Source organism: Falco biarmicus, chromosome 20 (assembly GCF_023638135.1).
Source record: "Falco biarmicus isolate bFalBia1 chromosome 20, bFalBia1.pri, whole genome shotgun sequence".
Lineage (NCBI taxonomy): Eukaryota > Metazoa > Chordata > Aves > Falconiformes > Falconidae > Falco > Falco biarmicus.
Genome location: NC_079307.1, coordinates 1,174,166 through 1,194,835, shown reverse-complemented (window position 1 = coordinate 1,194,835; position 20,670 = coordinate 1,174,166). Strand labels below are relative to the sequence as shown.

The 20,670-nt window shown below is 42.0% G+C and overlaps 1 protein-coding gene across 3 annotated transcripts in view; it reads left to right on the top strand.

Moving 5' to 3' along the window:
* The window catches only part of ARHGAP32 (Rho GTPase activating protein 32), a 258,191-nt gene that overhangs the window by 50,847 nt on the left and 186,674 nt on the right, over positions 1 to 20,670 (top strand). The window contains exon 2 of one of the 3 annotated variants that reach the window (XM_056322828.1): positions 722 to 762. The exons of the other annotated variants lie outside the window; for them this stretch is intronic. The gene's annotated coding sequence lies outside the window, so the exon portion shown is untranslated. The remainder of the gene's footprint in view (positions 1 to 721; positions 763 to 20,670) is intronic. 3 annotated transcript variants of the gene reach the window in all.

Here is a 20,670-nt window from a genome sequence, read left to right as displayed (position 1 = left end):
CTTAGATGAAGGGGATGAGGTGTAGCGGAGAAGCAGCACATGGATGGGGTTCCAGGATATGAGAGAAAGAAGCAACCAGGAGGGAACTAAGTAACAACAACAACAAACAACCAGAAAACCCAAACAAAGGAAACAAAAATGTAGAGTTAGAAGTAGTGAGAGAAATCCAATTCCTTTTTACCTTTAGGCACTGTAGGAAGACTGAAACTGGATTTTTCCCTGCCTCCCACACCCCCTCAGGAACACCATCTGCAAAATATTTCTCTTTTACAGTCTGTGAAGTACCGGAGTAGATGAGAGCCTGTTTTTCCCAGACTTTAGACGAGAGACCTCTAGGGACATGTCTACCTAACTTCCCAGCCAAGCTTCACTGCTTTCTTCCTTATTTTTCTATTTTAAAGATATGTCCTCAATATAAGAATAAAAGGAACATAGCAATTCACTTAAGGGACTACAGTAAAAAAGTAGCTGCTTAACTTGTCTGACCATTGAAGATACCTTTGAAATGAAGTTCTGCATGCAGATGAGCTCTTGGATCTTCTTGTTCCTGGTGTTGTTGCAGTGCTAGGCATATGGCAGTGTCAAGTGGAATCAGGATGACGGTATCTGGTCTAGCGATCCTGCTCTGCTCACCTGAGACCCTGACATTGTTTTTAAACATTCTGAACCTTGAATATCTCATTGTCTTTACAGTCTTGTCAATTATTATTTTTTTTTTTAGAGAGAGTGTTGAAGAGGTACATTGTCTGAGGCTGTTCTAAGGTGAGTCACGTCTATATAAATAGAACTGCTGAGCACATTGGATAAGCTGCAGTGTGTAGAGGACAAAAATGCTTCAGAGGAAGGAAAGCTGCCTTGTTAAAATGATCACATAATTGTAAATGCCTGTCCTTTAAGAATGCTGCCAAGGGTACCTGCCACATCAATTTCTCCTTCCCCCCAGCCCCTACTTCAAGTGCAGGTTCATTAAAAATTGTAATTAATGCATTTGTTAGACCACTGAAGTTTCAGCAGAAAGCAGAAGGGGTGGAGACAGCTGCAATACAGATGTGGCTGCTGCACATGTGCTTTTCTGTACCGTGAGTGGGAGCATGTCCTTTCCTCATCAGAACTGGTGCAGGGATTGTAACCTTGTTTATCCCCTGCTCCTTCACTCGTGATAAATTTGAGAGTCCACGTTTTTATTTTCTCATGTTTCCAATGATTTGCAGTACAGGTAGGACATGACAGCAATGCCTGACTTCATTGGGAATGCTGTCTTCAAAACAGACACCTGGAAGCATTTGGTGTCAGTTCAGTTTGGGGTTATTTGAGCAGAGAGAGCTTCTCCTCTTGCACTGAAGTTTACAATATTTGGATCAGCTTTCTAGAGGCCTCAGTATGGACTTTTCCAGAACAGAGGAAGCTCCTAGTCATCATTGTGAAACAAAGTTTGCCCAGAAATTAGGATGCAGGCTGCCTTGTGTGCATCATTCCTAACGTGGTGTAGTTGGAGCCCACTATGGTATCCAGCCAGATGAAATCCCATGTTGATGGAATCTGTATAATTTTTGATGTAATGCTTAAGTTTTGGTGTTCTCTTTGAATTTATCACTCAGTCTTTATTTTGATCATCTTGGACATACATTGGCATGAAGAAAGCTAGTTCTTACAGAAAAAGTAAGGAAGATTGAGGACAGCGGGAAATGTAGGCTGGAGTTAGATCTTCACTTCCTAGAGTAGGTTTTGCAGAAATACCCAGTGTGTACTGATGATGCATATACACTTCTCAGAGGCTTTACTTGCTCAAAGTCAGCTGCCTCCACGTGATCTGTCAAGGTTTTGTTATCAGCCATTCATCCTTGATCGCTTGAAAAATTGTTCGGTGTGATGTGAGTAACTAAGGGCTCTGAGAAATCCCACTCTTGCCTTTGCAAGTTGCAGTTTGTGGACTTGGTGAGTAAAGTGTGTGAATCTGACGGATACGTGCTTGTTCAGGAAGCCACACGTGAAGAATTTAACTGAATCCAATGAAACAGAATTGGGTAGGAGTCCTGAGGTTTAGTCAAAAGAAAGGTGTCCCACCACCGCTACCGCAGAGTGCCATGGCGTTGCATGTGGTTTGATGCTGCATCAAATTTATTCTAGCTGCAGGTTGCCTCTTTCCTCCCCAGCTGCTTTCCTTCCATATATTGTACCAGGCTGGGTGAATTGTTAACCGCTCTTGCCTCAGTAATCTGATCAAGGGAGGAACAGAGATACTGTTTCCTTTTAGTAATTTAAAAAAAAAAAAACAAAAAACAAAAAAACCAAAAAAAAAGAAGCTGTTGTACTACTGTTGCTGGGTTCTCTTTGTTTTTTTAAGTAGGCCGGTACTAAAAATGGAAATTAAGATCCCAGAAATTTCTTTTGATTAGCTGCAAGTTTGAAGAAGTATGTGCAAAGGAGAAAGTGGGGGAACATAGGCTACCAAGGACATTGCAAAATACTGAAATATATCTGTATACTCAGATGCCACGTAATGCTAGAACTCGTGACTGCAAGGCAAATATGAAAATGAAATTACAGTCTCTCAGTAATACGCAATGGGTTTTCTCTGTATAACTTTATTGGATTTTTCTTTCTTTGCTTGGCTTGTGTTAAAAAGGCATTTTGAGCTTCTGTTTGAATGTATGAGGTTTATATATTTCTTAATTTCATCAGCCGTTCTGCAAAGAAGTATTAGGAGAGCAGTATTTTCTCCTTTTTGCAAGTTCTTAAAGATTATTGTTTTGAAGCAGCAGTGTTCCTCTGCACCTTCCTTCTTTGTGGTTTTTGTATGTTTTTGTTTTTTTCCTGTGGAAGTGTTATGATACTCAACAATGATAAAAATACATGGACTTTTACAGAAACTAATTTGAAAATTTTATCTTTTTTTGTAAAGTTTCTCACTTGTCTATTGTGACACACTCAGGAGAAATTAAGTAGATCATTGCTGACTTAAAAAATTCAATAGGATTTTAAAATAAATTCCGAACCCCTTGCATCTTTTATATTTATTCTAAATAGATGAAGTCACAAGGAAAAGGTAAACACTTCCAGCATCAAATATGGGTTTTGCTGTTATTTTTGACATGAGTTAAGTTTGGCATGAAAATCAGAGAGGGCAAGTTTATATGGTAGCATTAGAGCCTGGGGGACCAGAGCAGGGATTCAATCTATTTGATTATGACTAGAAATGTGATAGAAAAAAATTTCCAGAATGTTACTGAGCCTTATAGTATTGTCTCATACATAGCCCACTTTAAAGGGTCGAATTAAATACTGAATTGCTTGGCAGGAAATCTTTAAAGGTTTTAATACGAGAACAAATCTGTGGGTAAATCAGCAATTATTCTGTATTCTATGCACAGAAATCCAGTCACATCAAGAATAACATTTGCAATGATCTGCTTTAAAAGCTTTAGTTACAATAAAAAAAATTCTGTGCCAGTAGCATGGAGTCTGTACTGTGAATGAAATCATCAAGGCTGATGCATCGTTTCAGCTTGTATAGCATTTTGTGCACTTCTTTGTGCATTTCTTCCTGAAGAAAAACACTGCCTGGCACAACTTGAGTGAAAAAGGTTTTCTTGCCAGCTCCAAGAATGCGGTGCTTTTATTGTGATCTGAAATGTGCTTTTGTGCATTGTTCTAGCAGGCATATAGTTCAACTTCTGCCAAAACTTGAATAAAAGTCTGGTAGTGGCTTTGAAGTAAAATAACTGTCTTTCAATCTCTGAAGCAGTGTCAGACATTATTTTTGTTGCCCTGGGAATGTTCTCGGAGCTGACATTGTTACAGACAGGTTATATACTAAAAGCATCGAATCTGTTGGATTTTTGTGCTGTGTAGGAATTTAGATCAGGGATATTTGCGGCTGTTTTCCTTCGCTTCCTCCTGTCAATGATAGTAAGATTTTGCAAGTGATTTTTATTTCACCTTCTTTGCAATAAATAGTTATGTGCTTTTTCTGCTTTGGAAGTAATATATTGGGAAATGACGTGGTAATCAGGAATTGGGATTGAGATTACTGAGGAACACAGCTGTTGCTTGCCTGAAACTTCAGCCTAAAGATTTATTTGGAAACATTGGTTTTGTCCCTAGTTTGCCCAATGGATCCCTTTTAACTGATGTCACCTTTTCAAAATCGTATTCTAAGCTTGAAATGTAAGTTCTGCTACTCCATGGTATTTCTGTTTGCTAGCATGTTGTTTGTTTAGGATTAATATTTGATCTTGTGTTGCCATGCTGAAACAAAGCAGAGGTCTGGTTGCTCAGGGGTGCTGAAATCATTCCTACTGGCCTTACTGCTGCAGCCACTGGGAAGTTTTTTAAAGCTTTATTCAGTTAGAGTTGATTATGAAGAGGAAAAAGAAGGCTTCTGGCCAAATGAAGCCTCAAAGCATCACCAGGTTTACTGTTCTATTAAACTGAGAGGCACCATAGAACAGGTGGCGATTGAGTAACTGAAACAAAAGGTCCTGTGTTGGTCAGTGTACATTCTGGGAGAGGTAACTTAGCACAGAAGTGAGGAGGAAGGAAAAGGCATCTGGATGTACTGGTTCAGAAAATTGTGGGTGTTTTGCACTAAGTGAACCTGTCCAGGTGCATTTTTCCATAAATTACAGTGTTTCAGCATGCCCAAACTTTTCTTTCTGAAGAGTCTGCTCCCCATTTAGAAGCAAGTTGTTTGTTTTTATTTGGTTTTTTTTTTTCCTCTTATGTCTGTAACTTGCACTGTAGAATCATAGAATCATTTGGGTTGGAAAAGACCTCTGAGATCATCAAGTCCCACTGTTAACCCAGCACTGCCAAGTCCAACACTACACCATGTCACTATGCACCTCATCTACATGCTTTTTACGATTCCACCGCCTCCCTGGGCAGCCTGTTCTAGTGCTTGACCACCCCTTCAGTGAAGACATTTTTCCCAATATCTGACCTAAACTTGCCCTGGCGCAACTCAAGGCTGTTTCCTCTTGTCCTGTCGCTTGTTACCTGGGACAAGAGACTTGCCCCCACCTCACTACACCCTGCTGTCAGGTAGCTGTGGAGAGTGAAGAGGTCCTCCCTGAGCCTCCTTTTCTCCAGGCAAAACACCCCCAGTTCCCTCAGCAGCTCCTTGTCAGAAGGCTTGTGCTGCAGACCCTTCCCCAGCTCTGTTGCCCGTCTCTGGACACGCTCCATCACCTCTACATCCCTCTGGCAGTGGGGGGCCCAAACCTGAACACAGGGTTTGAGGTGCGGCCGCCCCAGTGCCAAATGCAGGATGAGATCCCTGCCCATAGGCTTGTGCATGCAGGTCACTACTGTTCCCTCCTGGGCTGTGGGGACTTGGTTCTGCTCTTCCTCAGCCCTGTCTCCCAGCTCAAGGGGCTGGGTATCTGGAGGGAAGCGGGTCTTACTATTAAAGACTGAGGCAAAGAAGACATTAAGTACCTCAGCCTTTTCCTCATCCTTTGTGGTCATGTTCCCCACCACATCCAGTACAGGCTGAAGGTTATCCTTGGCCCTCCTTTTCTTTCTGATGTATTTGTAAAAACATTTTTTATTTTTCATGGCAGTAGCCAGTCTGAGTTCTAGGTGGACCTTTATCTCTCTGTTCTCCACCCTGCATGACCTCTCATAACTTTTCATCTTTTTTTTTTTTCCTTTGTTCCTCTTTTTTTTATTCTTTTTTTTTCTTTTTTTTTTTTTCCTTCTGGTCTCCCTTCCCCAGCGTGCTGCTTCTCCTAACACTTGGGGATTTGCATAGCCTGTTGTTCAGCAGAGCCTGGTGGCAGACCTGCCCGAACAGGGTTTCTCAAGAAGACATGAATATTGTGGTTTAATATTGTGGTTTGCCATGTTCTGGTCTGTGTGCGTGTGAAGGAACGGTGGGAGGTCCAGCAGCCAGGGACACAGCGGCTGTGCTCAAACACAAAGCCATTCTTACTGAAAACTTTGTTTCTCAGTGTTTGGTGTTTTCATATTTTTGAGTGTTACCTTGTCATGGGGGGGTGGTGGTGGCAACAAGAAGAAAACTTTGCAATAACATCCTTTTAAATCTTCATTAAAACCACTCATAGTAAACCCATTAATATTTTTAGAAGCACTTCCCCTGAGCGACTGTCACTTTCAACACTAATTTTTCTAGTCAAAAAGGCATTTCAAGTCCATTTCATTTTCATAATCTTCATTTAAATGCAGTCCCTTGAACTATGCAAGTGATAATTGGGTACACAATTTACAACTTCTGGAATGCTGGATGTTTGGCACTAACAGAATTTGAATTAAATCAGCTATGAGTTCTCCTATTTGATCTGTAAAAGAGATGTCTGCAAGCTTTTCTTTAGTCATTTAAAATTATGGGGATGGTCTTGATTAAATTTGCAAATGTCAGGCCTTCTTGTAGGTAAGCCCAGGTTATATATTTAAAGCAAATCCATAAACAAAAAGCTTATCATCTGGAGAGCTGAGCATTAGAAGCCTGAAAAATAGTTACATGTGTAACTGGTGCAATGCTTCAGTAGAGCTTAAATCTCCTTTATTTCAGAATATCTTGATTTTGAGAAAGCTTATTGTAAAATATTTTTTAAAAAATTCCTATTGTAAAATCGTTCTGCATTTTCCAGATAACAAAACATAGAGTGCAGATAAAAAGCATGCCAGTGCAAATCTGAGACACTTTGCAGAGGCACCAGCTTTGGCACCAGCTCGGGTTTACTATCGCAGCTGTTAAAGCATGAAATAGTCAGAAACATCCAAGTAATAAACTTGTGTGCTTGAAATCTGTCTGGTGCTTCCCAGAGGTTCATCCCTTAGGAGTCTTCACTGTGTTTGTTTTCACGCTGGAAATATGAACATATTTAACAGTTGCATAATAGTGTAGCACATGTTTCAAAGATGTTTATAAACAAGTTTCATAATGCTTCCCTGATGGAGTGGTCATCTCTTGCTTGGGGGGTGTTGGTGACAGTCGCTGTATTCCAGTGATGGCTTTTGAGCGCAGCTCTCTGCATCAGAGGCTGCCTTTGTGTCGGCACGGAGCTTTGCACAGTTGGAGCTTCCAGCCAGTTCTGTAGTGGTATTGTAAAATAATTGGACTTGGTTCTCCAACTTTGTTTCTTCAGTTTGTCCTGCAGCAAACACAAAAGGAGCATGTGACTCCTCTATTCTGAGGGTTTTGTCACCTGGCCTTTCAGTGTCATACAGTAAATGTCAATCTACGTGTTCAAGTTTTAGGATGTATGTATTTTTGGGGGGGGGTGGGTGTATGACATTTTTCATCTGTTTAATTTTATTTATATTCGAAGAGCAGTCTCCAAATCCTTATTGTAGCAAATGTATGCTCTTTTTATAAAAATACTCATCTGTAAATATTGATTATGATAACTTCTTTACACCAAATTACAGCCTGCCTATGCCAGGGCATGATTCACCTCCTGCTGCGTGGCAGTTGTCACCCAGAAGTCTGGCACTTGTGTTTCTTTTTATAGATTTGACTTGAACATAGTGATTTCTTCTCTCTTTTTCCTCTATTCCCCTTAAAGAAATTGTGAGACCTAAGACATCTCAAAAGCCACATGTGGATTGTTGAGACTTAAAAGTGGCAGCCTGCTCCTCCTTGAAAGAAAGCAGAGGTGTTGTGTCTGAACATTCACCTGTGGGACTGGACAAATAGGCACAACCAATGGCTCTAAATTACTGGTGCCCTTCCCGTTTCCCTGGGAACACATCTGGGATCATGTGGTCATGGTCTTACCGTGCCCTACTGTGCTGTGCAGGCACTGTGGGAAATCATGTCCGACCTGCAGGAGCAAGCGCTGCTGTTCAGCTGGGAGCCCTGCAGTGGGGGCTTCTGTTCTTCCTCCCCTCCCAAAGCTATTTTTGTAGTACAGCTACCTTGTCTCCCACCAAAATTCCCGTAGTGCTGCACTGAAAGAGCTGTGTTTTGTTTTAATGTCCAATTCTTGCACCGTTGTCCCCTTCAAAATGGAATTGAAGGCAAGCTGAGTTTCATGCAGCTGTGGTTGATGTCAATACAAGTATCTGCTGTTTGAGGTCTCCTCTTCAGCTGCCCTGGGGTTTACTGCAGAAGACTACCTGTTTCTCCGATGATGCATAACGTGCTGTCCTGCTAGACTTTTTAAATTATGTTATATTTGGTTTGAGTGAGACACTTATGTCCTTTCATAGTCTATGAAAAAATTGACTTGTTACTTGTTTGGTTTATATTAGCGTTCAGAGGTGAGCCTACAGGGCTTATTTTGGCTTAACAAAACGTGCAGGAGACTGCACAGTGTTCCTTCCTTTCTGGCCCCACATGATGTTTTATTCTTCTCGCTGTTTTATTGAGGGAGAAGGAGAAATCTGTGTTGGTGAACGAGTGTGGACTGCGCGAGATGGGGAAGCAGAACTGGGATTTAGCAGACCTGGACTGAATCCCACAGTAATTCACTGTGTGTGCTCAGACAAGTCATTTAATGCCCTATCCCTTTGTTTCTCCTCCAGCTTTTCTGTGCAAACTCGTCTGTTTTGTGAATGTTTCTGCTGGCATTATGGAGTTTGATCTATGCTGGGACTCCTAGGTGCTATTGGAACTAACTTTCATTGAATGAAAAATAGTGGGTTTATTTGTTAAGTGGTCTGTAGTGATAGCAAGAACTCAAGCACTAGAATCTTCTCTTGTATTCTTTTCTGATTTACTGACATATCATTTGACAGTTGTAGCACAGCTGAAATATTGTAGCTGTTGTGCACTCATGTCCATGGAATAGACATTGGCAGACTGGAGATCTGTTTAAAATAACTTGCAGCGAATGCCTAAGAAATCCCGTCCCTGTCACCCCAAAGGACTAGGGTGTAAAGCCTCGAGCCAGGGTTGCATGGGTAGAGTGCTTTTCAGGAAATGTTGTGTTTAGGTTATGTTGGGTCCCTTCTCTTTAATTTGGGACAAATACGATTTACGCCAACAGCAGTACTTCACAAAATAATGAAAGCAAGTTTGTGAACCAAAAGAAAGGTCAGCCTAACCAGTGAGTTGGCTTTAGGGAGAATGTTGCTTTCCCATATGTATGTAGGTTGTTACAAAGGATGTAAACAGTACTGTTGTCCTCTTTTGCTCTTTTAGCTGAATTTGTCTGTAGCCTCTTCTTCTCCCCCACCCCGCCAAGTGGCATCCTTTCAAGCTCTGTTAATGAGCCTATAATTTCAAGCAGTGAATGAGATGTGTTTTTAAAAAGCCACTTCTCTCTTAAGCTGGAGCAAGGTAGGCAACAGTGGAGCATCCTGATGTGTTTTTTCATCTTGTAACTTCTTGTGAACTTCAGGTTGTTGAACCTACCTCCTGGTTTAAGCAGTTACCCGTTAAATCTGCAGCAGTAAACATCTGGGTGGAGAAAGGAGTGGTAGTAATTGTACGTCCCACCTTTTTGCTGAATGAAGTTAAGAGTCTGTCTTAAGCATTGCATGTGTGCCAAATACTGTTTTTAACCATAACCAGATCATCAACTGCTACATTGTATGAATGTCTACTACAGAAGGCTGTACTTAAAGTAAAAAAACCAGCCCTGCTGCAGAAGTTTGAGCATGAAGACAAAAAGCGCGTGAAATCCCCATTTTGTTCCAATTACTTAGAAAATGCTTTAAATTTATTTTCCAGTGTAACTGTGGATTTGTGGACGTTTATAAACGTTATCTTGTAGAGATGGGAGAGACTGGGTCTGTTTACTTTTTAACTGCTGGTTTTACACCTTGTGTGCTCATTACATTCTTGAAACTGAATGGGGAAGCAACTTTTTAGCCTAGTTGAGGGCATTTCCAGTTCATTTCTGTTTAAATCTTTACTATTGTGTTTGTAGTAGTGGTGGTGTGGAGGCCGGGTGGCCAGGGGCGTTAGAGCCTTGAAGTGCAGAACATCGGTGGCTGTGGTCTCATAATTCTCTGGGATAAATTAACACTGAACTACTTCCAAGATGCACCTCTTTTTTTTTTTTTTTTTTCTTTTTTTTTTTTTTCCCCCTCCTCCCCCTCAGGGAATTTTTGGTACGTTTTCCAGCTCATTTTTCTAATATATGTGTTTAACAGCTTCTTATGTTCCCTTTCCCACCAAATCAATACCCTGGTGCATTAAGTGTTGTGGATGTTGGGCCTGGAAAGCAAGGGCAATCATATTCTTCCTTTTCCATGTGTCCTTTTCCCCTGACCATTGCACTTTTATGTTTTCTTGATGTAACACGCGCCCGAGCTTCTTGGATGTTGTTCTCCATGCAAATGTAATGAAAAATTTGCTAAAAGATTCCCTGAGCTCTTTCTCAATCTACTTTTATTTTCTTGTGGTGATTCATAGGTTTATTGTAGTTTAAAACGTTTAGATTATACCCATAAGGAAAGCAATTAACAAAAATCTGTGCATCAATGGATTGTAATGAGACAAAATTAGATTTGTCTTTCATCTTTTTTCTTTCCATTTGAGAAAAAGAAAAAAGTGTAATCTGTTCTTCATATTCAAAACAGCCATTTTATTCTCATTAACTGTGTTCCGTGTTAAAAAGCTTTCAGTGGTGTTTAAAAAAATAATCCCAGAAGCTGTACTTTAAGAAAATACAGAATGTATTTTTAAACAGAAAACATTTATGTCCACTTTTTACCGAAATTGATGATTTTTTTCATGAAAAGATTATCATAAAAACGTATACTGTGGTTTGTGTATCCTTCTGTCAATGGTAGCCAGAATTAATCCTTACCTTCGAACATTAGAAGACTAGCTAAAGCTTAGAGCTACAGTGGCTTTTCCTGGGGGGTAGAAGTGGGAGTAGCATTTCTTGCTTTGCAACATTTGCATTATGCATGTAAAGGTATGTTTCCCTGCCTTATCCACCTCTCCAAGGTTTAAAAACCAACCCCAGCAACAGCACACTGTTTCTCTGTCACTGGCATCTAGGTGATGTTGTCTTTCTAGATGTAGAATGAAAGACATCAAATGACAATTTCCTTGACTGTTACTTTAAGCCTCACAAGGCAGAATATTCATGTGTTTATAATGTGGGCATGTAGGAGAAGTTGCAGATAGAGAACTGGGACTGATCAAATAATCTCCCTGCAGGCGAAGATGAGACACTGTCCCCGTGTAATGAGAAGTTTCAGCCTTTCAAAGCAGAAAGATTATGTGTATTCTGTTTCTTTCAAGTTGTTCCTTTATTTGTGTCCTTTCTATTGAGGAGGCATCTTCTGCAAAGTACAGGCTGAAGTTTATCCAGCCCATATTATCACAGCTGGTACCACACCTGATTTATTTGGAGTTTTTGTTTTTGCAAGTAATTGAGTCCTGCCAGTGCTGGGAGCAGAGCACAGCCTGTTCCAGAAGGTGGTGAGCACTCCCGTCCGTACCGTGGCATTTCCCCTGGCTTTTCTTAGCTGCTTGACTTTTCTTTGCAACTCCAGCCCTTTACAAGGCTGTGATCGTGACGTGCTAGGTGTCGGCAGGCTCTCTAGCTGTACCAACTCATCCTTGAGCTTCTAGCGTAGCTCTCCTTCGTTGCTTTAATTTTTTTTTTTACCTGCTCAAAGCAGTGTTACTGTACAGGTTGGAAAAAGCCTTGTATAAAGGAGAGTGCCCAACTCGAGATGACTTGCATCATGGTGGTTAACTTCCAAGTTTTAAATCCAATTTTAATTCCAGCACTACTGAAGTGTTTCCTGTCCCAGTCCTCGCTCCTCCTACCCTGTGGTGCAGAACTCTCTGGCTTGTGTGAGCCTTCCAGCCGAAGACTCCCTCCTCTTCCTCCTGCAGCTGGGCTGGTTTCTTGCAGTGGGACAGCCCCATGCTCTGTCTGCTCTTCAGCAGGCCCAGTTGATGTAACTGGATCTCTTTCACCTCTTGAGCTTCCAAACATGCTGTGAAGCCAGGGAGAGACTGTGACCTGTGTTGTGCCTGGAGGAGGAATGCTCAGCACAGCTATTTTTCCGGGGGGGGGGGGGGGGGGGGGGGGAGCGGGAAGAAAAAATGTCTCTCGACAGCATAATAACATGCCCCATGTCTGGATAAATTACGTGATTTAACTCCTCCCCTATTATGTGAACAGACACATGATTAATTGCTGTGTCTTGCTAACACTGGCTGTTGCACAGGTGCAAAAGTGAGTTGGCAAGATTCTTAGTGATAAATGCTTACTGGTGGTGGTGGTGGTGGATTGAGTCCCTTGCTGTAAGCAGCCAGCCTGGTGGGAGGGCAAGTCCTCAGCTTTTTCAAGCATTCTTTGTGAGGTTCTGGTATCAAGGAAGAAAGCTTGTATTAAGACTACTGGATACTTGATTTAATTTTGGCTGGAGTTTGTTAGCATTTTGCTTGTCTGTGAAAGCTGTTGGTATAAAATGTTGATTTAGGGACAGCAGAAGGCTGTCGCTGTAAACTAAAACCAAACAGTGCTCCTCAACTTTCTCCAGTCCCTCTCCATGAGTTTAACAATTGCAAGATTTACTTGAAGAGACTGGGGTGTTTGTTTTTGTTTGGTGTTTTTTTTTGGGGAAAAAAAAGTGTATCAGAATAAAGGAGTTTCTTACAAAGCAATGTTTGGGAATGGGGAAGCAGGACGTTTTATGATAATGAAGAAATAGATGAATGGAAAGAAGAATATGGATAAGGGGTTGTGGAAGTACTGACATATCAGCAGGGCAGTGAACAGATGCGAGTGGGAAAGCAGGGGGTAATAAGGTGGAGAGCAGAAAACATGAAATAAGTTGAAAAAGAGAATGTCATGGAGGAAGAACCTGGCAATGTCATGGAGGAAGAACCTGGCAAAGTAAAGCAATGGAGAGAGATGTGTGAATAGCAGGGTAAGGTGGGATTTAGGTGAGCTTCATGGTGGGGCTCATTTGATGTGGCTTAAGACAGACTTTTGACTGCTGGAGGAGCGATGATTCTGAAAATGTCTTTTTACAATACAAGAGCAAGGGAGAGGTAACAGTCATTTAAAGATACCTTCATGCAGCAGTAGTCTGTGCAGAATCCAGCTTCAGCCATTGAAGCTTTATGCAGGCTTCACTGAGGCTCGCTATCCGAGATGTGGTGGTCTGGCTTCATTATCAGCCCTTAATCACTAATCTCTATAGAAGTAGCATGCATTATTTTCTGGGTAAACGTGAAGAACGTACTTAATCTAAGCTCTGACAGATTACACCGACATCTTTGGTAATTTTTGAGTAATTGTTTGTCTGCTGTCTTTTCATTTTTTACTTCCCTGCGTTTCGTTTTTTACTCGTGAAGTGCTTGGATGAGGTACTTGGATGCTGAGTGTGGACAACAAAGGTGTAACTACCATCACATGATTAGAAAGGGTAGAAGAGAGAGAACATACAGGTGGGAATATCTGAACCACAGTATTTGCAAACTTTAATGTCTGAACAGGCAGAACTGTAGGCCTGTTTCAGGGATCAGTCAGAATGAAAGGAGAATTATGACTGTGATAAGAACAGGCAACAAAAGAGAAGACAAAAATTCTCCTCTCTTTCCCTCCTATCAACTGTCTTGGGGGATATTTTAATTGAAAGCTTTCATCCAAAAGGGTACTGAGGTGAGATAGAGGCAGAATTATTACCAGAATTATTACAGTATATTCCTGTGAGTCAAATCATGGTTGGCTAATATAAGAAACGGAGCAGCATATTGCTAGCTTTATGCCTGGGGGGAAAAAAAGGAATCTGGAGTCCTTTGTATGATTTTGTATTTGGATCCTGGGTGCCTGACAGCTGCATGATAGGTGCTTAATGGAATTCCCACCTCTCTGAGATGGGGAGCTGGCTGGCGTGCGAGCATGGGGTTAGATCACTCCTGCTGCAGAGGATGGATTGTGCGATCCCATTAGATATCTTTATGCAGCCTTTAGGTGAACTGGTCTGATGGCCTGGACTACCAACAGCAGCAACAGTTGACACGCATTTTTCAGCTCATATGACAGAAGAGGATCAACTTATATGTGAAGAGCAGCTGCTTGAAAAAGGACTTGTGGAAATGTGGAATGATGCTCAGAAACAAGAGGGATGGACAGATGGGGTGAAAAGGATTTGAAATCTTTCAACTACTGTGCAGTCTTTTCTGGCTATAGATGCATGGATGCTCAAATCACTTTCAGGATGTTCTGTTTCCTTGTTACTGCTAACCTCTTGCACTGGAGAAAAAGTTGCTCCCTTAGGTGCCGTCCTTTGGGGGCCAAGAAGCTGTTCTCTTTGAGGACTTTGACCTGGTTGCAGTGAAATGTGCCTGTGCCGACTGCCACTTGATCTGTTCCCCTATTACTCAAACTTTGATTCCAGACTTGGCCACTTTCCACCACAGAATGTCTCAGACTGTGGCTGTCCTCCGCCTGCTAGGCAGTCCAGTTGCATCATCAAGCTTTAATGAAAAGACAGCGTTGCGCTCTTCACCACAAGTTTTAAAGGTGGCAGAGTTCTTTATGGTAGCGTCAGGTGCCCAAGCACCTTCTCTTTTCCCTGAGCCTGCTTCTGCTTCTCTCTGCTACTGAACCTGCCTCTGTTTTCTGCACGTCTCGGAACCCAAAACTTGTATGTGGTAATAACTATGTTTGCTTTCCCCTCTTAGTCTCTGTTCCCCACTCCTCAGTGAGGACATTTTCTCATCCTAGTAGCTTATCTTGCGTTTTCTGTAGGCTTTGAGAGACAGATTTTCAAGTCTTGATCTAAAAATGAAGTGGAAACAAGGCATGAACTGCTCCTGAGCAGCTGTGAGGCTGATGGTCCGTTTCTACATAGCTAACTTCTGAAAACGTAAATATTTAACGAAGCTTGCTGTTTCTGTTGTAATGCTGAGTTCTTTCTTTCCATGTTCAAGACCCATTTGAGGGGAATATGTTTCAAGTACATGCTCCCTCCCCTGCTGTGTTCCTCATTCCCTAGAGGGCAGGTGGCTTAGGTGTTGACGGTGCTGAGTAGGAGCAGGTGGATTGCACAGCCACACCTCAGACACAGCATTGCGAAGCATCTACACAAGCATAAACTTGTCCTGAGTGGCAGCTTGCTCAGACAGTTTGACGGGGGAAGAAAAGCAGTGTGGGAATACTGAAATTAGTCATCTAGTTTAGTGTCTGCTTCACCAGGCTGGTTCCTCTTTACTTTGAAATACGGTTTCGCTAACAATAAGTTGCAGGGATTACCTATTTCTTCTACTCCTGGCAGGGATTCCACCAGCGAAGATTATGGTTCATGACTTATAAACACATGCCACGTGTCTCATGCAGGATTTAGAGCTAAGTGCCTGCTCCTTAGCTTCCTCTTCTCACGTTGGTGCTAGTCAAGCTAAAGTATAAGCGTCCTATTGTCGTTTTACACTTGTACTTTCATGGTACAAAATTCAGATAAGAAAGGATTTAAAAGTTTTAGTGTGGGTTTGATTCTGGATATGTCAGTCTTTACTGCAAAAAGTGTCATAAAACCTGTCGTGCTGTGTGGATGCTACTGGTCTTTGCACAGGTACGGCACCTGCGCTGTGACTGATGGCTCAACCTGGTCTCAGGAAGGTCTTAGGGGTGGGGAGGTGTAGAGGAGTGACTGCGGTGGGTTGATTAGCACTGATAACATGCAGCTGTGGCCTTGCCTCAGAGGCGGTGGGTTGGTTGACCTGGATGATGTGCAGGTGTAGCTTGTTCCCGCTAAGTGGTTAAATAGCCCTGAGGATGGTGGGAGAAGGGGTCAGACGGAGGAGGAGCTGTGTGGCCTGACCTCTGGAGGAAGGAGATACAGCACAGATGGTAGAATCTGACCAAGGGTAAAACCTTGTTGCAGTCTACTAGTTTGTGCTGCAACAAAGAAGGCAGGACACTGTCCATCCTACATGCTTGCTTGGCATCTCTAGCAATAGCTGTGCTGATGAATGTTACTTGGATATCCTGTGCTGTAACAAAAACTGTATTTGACACCTTAAAAAAAAAAAAAAAAAACAAACAACAACAACAAAAAAAAACCCACAAAACCTTGGTTGGGAGTTGAAGATGTTCCATGTTATGTACCCAGTGCAAGAGGAGGTTGTTCTTGCAGTCCTGATCAGAGGTATTCCTTGAGATCCTAAATTGTTTCTCCTCATCTCCTTCCCCTGATACCACATATGTGTATACTCTGCACTTTATTTTTAGAGAAATAGAAATAGGTAATATTCCCACAGTAGATTATAGTTTGGTCATCAAAAGAACAAGGTCTACACCGAGGAATTCAGCATGGCAATAGCTGTCATGGAGGTGTAATAATAGATAGCTGTATAAATGGCCTTTGAAGGTGATTAATTGTGGAGGTGTGCAGTAGTGGCAATGGCTTTTGTATTTTAAGTAGAGCCTTGAGCATAGTTCTTGTATGGGAGAATGTGCAGGAATGCAAATTCCCTTTTAGACAGGGATTGGAAGGTCTCTGCTGCAGCCTGCTCAGCATCTTTGTTGTCCTCATGGAGAAGGCATGGCTTAAACCAGCCCTTCAGAAATTCATTTAACTTGTAACCATACAAAAGGAGCATCTGATGTGGTGAAGAGTTGAAAGGCTTTTACATATGTTTTGTCAGTCACAAATTGCAGTCTGGTTGTCTCTTTCTTCTGTTATGATTCACCAAGTCTTTCCGGTATATTAAAAAAAAAACAATAACCCAAAACATTTTTCATAGAAGATGAGATTTGAACAGGCTGTGAATGACTGTGCTCTGTGGCTCAGAGAAGGCAAATGTCCTGTCATATGCTTCAGTAGAGAGCAGTTTGTGACCTATGTCATCAATTAGCAATGAAATAGTTCTCATCTTGGGCCGACAGCAAGATTGTCTTTTAAATATTTTAGTTTCATGGTCCCAGCTGTCCAGTTGGTCTTCATGTTTCCCGAACTTGCTTCAGTGCCTATTGAGCAATGCCTCAGCTCAGACTGTGGTTTTAATATATACTGTGTGAATGGTGTTGCTTCAAATTGTTTATTAAAAAAAAAACAAACAAATTTCAACATTGAAATATTTTCCCATTGAATTCATTTGCTCTTGGAATCAAAAGCAGTCCTACATTATCTTGTTGTGCGTACATTATTAACTGCGATCCATTTTTAATTTAATGATGAAAAGTTATGCTGAGAGCAAGGGAGGAAGACTGTCTTGCAGCATCCTTGCTGTTTTTTTGCCTAGACAGCCTCAAGCAGTTGAAGATGTTAAATTTAAAATCCGCTCATGCTCAATGTATTTATTATTTTGAATGGAACGGTGTTTAAAAGGAGAAGCTATCAAAGCAGGACGGAATGCCTTGGCAGAGGTGACAAGTGGTATTCAAGTTGGATAATCTTATTCTTTAAGTGGTTGACAGAAGTTTCTGTTGGGAGAGAATTGTCTGAAGCAGGAGTTCTTGTTGCAGTTTCCCAAAGTTTATTTAGGTATAGAAAGCTGAATCATTATGTAAATCTAATTATCATTCTTGTGAGCTGTATCACCCTGGAAGTTAGTAAGTTGGTCATGAGCGCAACTGTGTCATAAAGAAGCTTTCCAGATTGGAGATTTGTTCTTAAATTTGATTCTACACTACCCTCTGTTACCCCAAGGATTAAGAGATAAAATGTTTCCAAGCCCATTGCTAATTTAACAGCAAATTGGAGCTTGCAGTTAGTGATAGCATTCTGCTCTCTTCTCTTAATTAAAAAAAAAAAAAACAACCAAACCCAAAACAACAAAAAAACCCACCAAACCACACACACAGAAAACAAAGCACAATTTGGGTCAAAATTTTAATTTTGTTTTGCTATTATCATGATAATTTAAGCCCTGAATAAGGATGAAGTATAGCTGACTGGAGGCCAGATCTTGTCTGCGTTAGAAAAATGATCCGTTAGTGTCAGAACTTGTCTCCAGCAGAAATAATAAAACTTATGTGCAGTAAAGCTGTGTTAGTTTACATCAAACCACAACACAGTTTTGAGCCTGGTCTTCTAAGAGATGTCTTGAAGACCTTTTCAAAATGTGACACTTAAATGTGCACAGCAGTGTTTCTGTAATAACTAGTGAATACTTGTTAGCTGTGAAACAAAATTATTATTATTGTTTAACATAGAATCCAGAGCTCTGGTCTTGGAAAAAAAAAGCTGTGCTATACTGAAAAATGGATAAATAAAAAGCAAGAAAGAGTCTCTGGCCTTGGTGAATGTACAGTCAGAATGAAAAACAACAGGTAGTATTGGATGAAGACAAAAGAGCTGAAAGGAGGAGCTGGAGATGATAATCTCTTGGCATGGCTGGCAGCAATATTGTTGTAAAAGCATGAAAAGCAACAGTAGGGTTTAATCTTGTGCTGTGCCCCAAACAACTGGATGCTTTTGGTAGTGGATATGCTGAACTTCTGTGTGCTAGTAAATGTTCTCTGTAATAGTAATTGGTTCCAGTTAGTTGGCAACAGTCTCTTTCACAGCTGTACAATAAATACATTTGCTTAAATTTTTCCCTACAGCTACTTCCACTGCGCTGTTGAGCGCAGTAGTAGACCTTAAGCTAGAACAGATGCAGTGTGGACAGTATCTGTTGAGTTTTTATGCTTTATCACTTTATTATAGCTTTGTTTTTTGCTTTGTGTTCCTTACTGTTCCTTTCAGCTTGGATTGAAGCACTGGGGCTAGGAGCTGTGGTGCCGGGCTTAAGTTTTGCTGTCTGTGGTTACCTCGGGGTGCAGCACAGTATTTTATTGTAGGAAGCTGGGTGGTGAATTTCCACAGGTTTTTTTTTACCTCATGTTCTCATTAATGCCAGTGCTTTGGGGTCCTGGACCACCGCAAAGTTCTGTCCCTGGCTTTGTCCCCATCATCTTGCACAAACACCTTCACTTTTGCAGTGTGCTTCTGTTTTCTCCTGTTGTGAAGTTTGACTCAGGTTGAATTATTGGCTCAAGTCAGAGAGGTCAAAACCACAAGCTGAGGGATACAGTCCCTGCGATGAATCCGGCGTGCTTTGGTCTCTGCCGCAGAGCTGCAGGTGGGGATGGCCGAGGGCGAAGGAAAAGTGTAATAATTCTCGAAGCCCGGCAGCTACTGATGCAAAGTCAGAATAGTTTCCTTCTGAACGGGCATGTTGCTTCCCATTCAGTTCTTCTATCTTTAGCTTGTCCCATTCCTGCATGTCTGTTTTGGTGAAACGAAGAAAAATTAGCACTGGGAGAAAGGGATTTAGAAGCAATCATTAGGCTTTCTAGGCACAGAGCAGGTATAACCTGTTTGACTTTGCTCACACTTTGCCAAGCTTGCATCTTCCCCTTCTGTAACTGCTGAGCTAATGCTTGGTGTGACTGTGTCCTTATGCGTTAGGTCTAATTAATGAGGTTATTGTCACTCAGTTGTACAGCATTTGGCGAACAACGTTGATCTGACCATTTAAAACTAAGTTGTGCGACTGTTTTGTGTAAGCTGCGGTTGTGTAGCCACCTCTGTGGAATTTTAAACAAAAAAAGGTGATCTCCCCCCCCCCCCCCCCCCCCCCCAATCTTTTTGTCTTTTAAACTTGGTACCTCGTTGAGTCTGAAGAGCATATGGTATTTTATATACCTGGAATCTTCACTTACAGCTGATAAGCACAAACATCCTCAGCAGTCCTACTGTGTGGAAAGGAGCTATGTGCAGAATTCAGGTGCCTTTAGATTGTATGTTGAGTTTCCATGGGCTGTGTCCGGGCGGTATCTCATATTGTTAGTTAGAAATTACAGCCTGCGTGTTGGAGCTAGAGCTTCAGCAAGTAGTAGCAGTAATAACCCCAGCAACTTAGGCCGTTGTACAGAAGTGTGAATAGCTCTCTACGTTTTGTACCAACAGAGAAAGATTAAAACTACTTGATCAAGGTCACACAGCAAGCTAATGGCAAAGCCAGGACTGAAAGCCAGTCATCCATCATCCAAGCTCTCCTCTTTATTTGCTAGACCTCATTGCCTCTTACGGATATCTAATCATCTAGACTGCTGCAGTGGTGGTCTGATGAAAGATTTCAGGCGTTTAATGGGATTTGAAAGTTGGGTAATAGTACTTATTTCCTATTTATGGTTTTGTATAGAAACTGGAAAATGTAGTGTTGTTTTTTACACTGCTCCTTTTAAAACTGGCTGCATAAACACAGCAATAAATTAAGCTTGCAAGTCTCCTGTGGGAGCCCAGTATTGCCCTGTTTTCAAAAAGGAGGAAGCAGAACTGCAAATACCTTATCAAGGCATATCCAAGGTTATCAGTTGGCAGAACTGGGAATAGGCTCCTGCTTTTATCACTCCTAGTGGTCACTGGCGTCAGAGATGCTGAAGCTTTATGTAGGGGTGAGAACATCCCTGGACCCGAGGGGCAGGGTAGGAGGTGCCCAGGACAAAGAAATGCCTTTTCCTTCCCTCCCCTCATCCAGCTCGGAAAGGGTTACTGCTGAAATGCCTCCAGGAAAACACGAGCCGGTGCTAGCGAGGGAAGGCAGGATGGGAACCCACAATCGCCAGCTGTTTTGTGCTTTTCGTTCGTACATACCTACCTTTTTTCTGGGGGGTTAAATCCGGCGTTCCAGCCGCTCCGGGCGCAGTTGGCGCTGGAGCCAGCCCGTGAGCGGGTCGGGGGGAGGGGGGGGGGGGGGGGGGGGAGTTAGGGAAGGGGGGGAGTTAGGGAGGGGGGGCAGCCTCGGCCCTCAGCCCCCTCCCCTGTCGCGCTCCCCGCCGGCAGGCT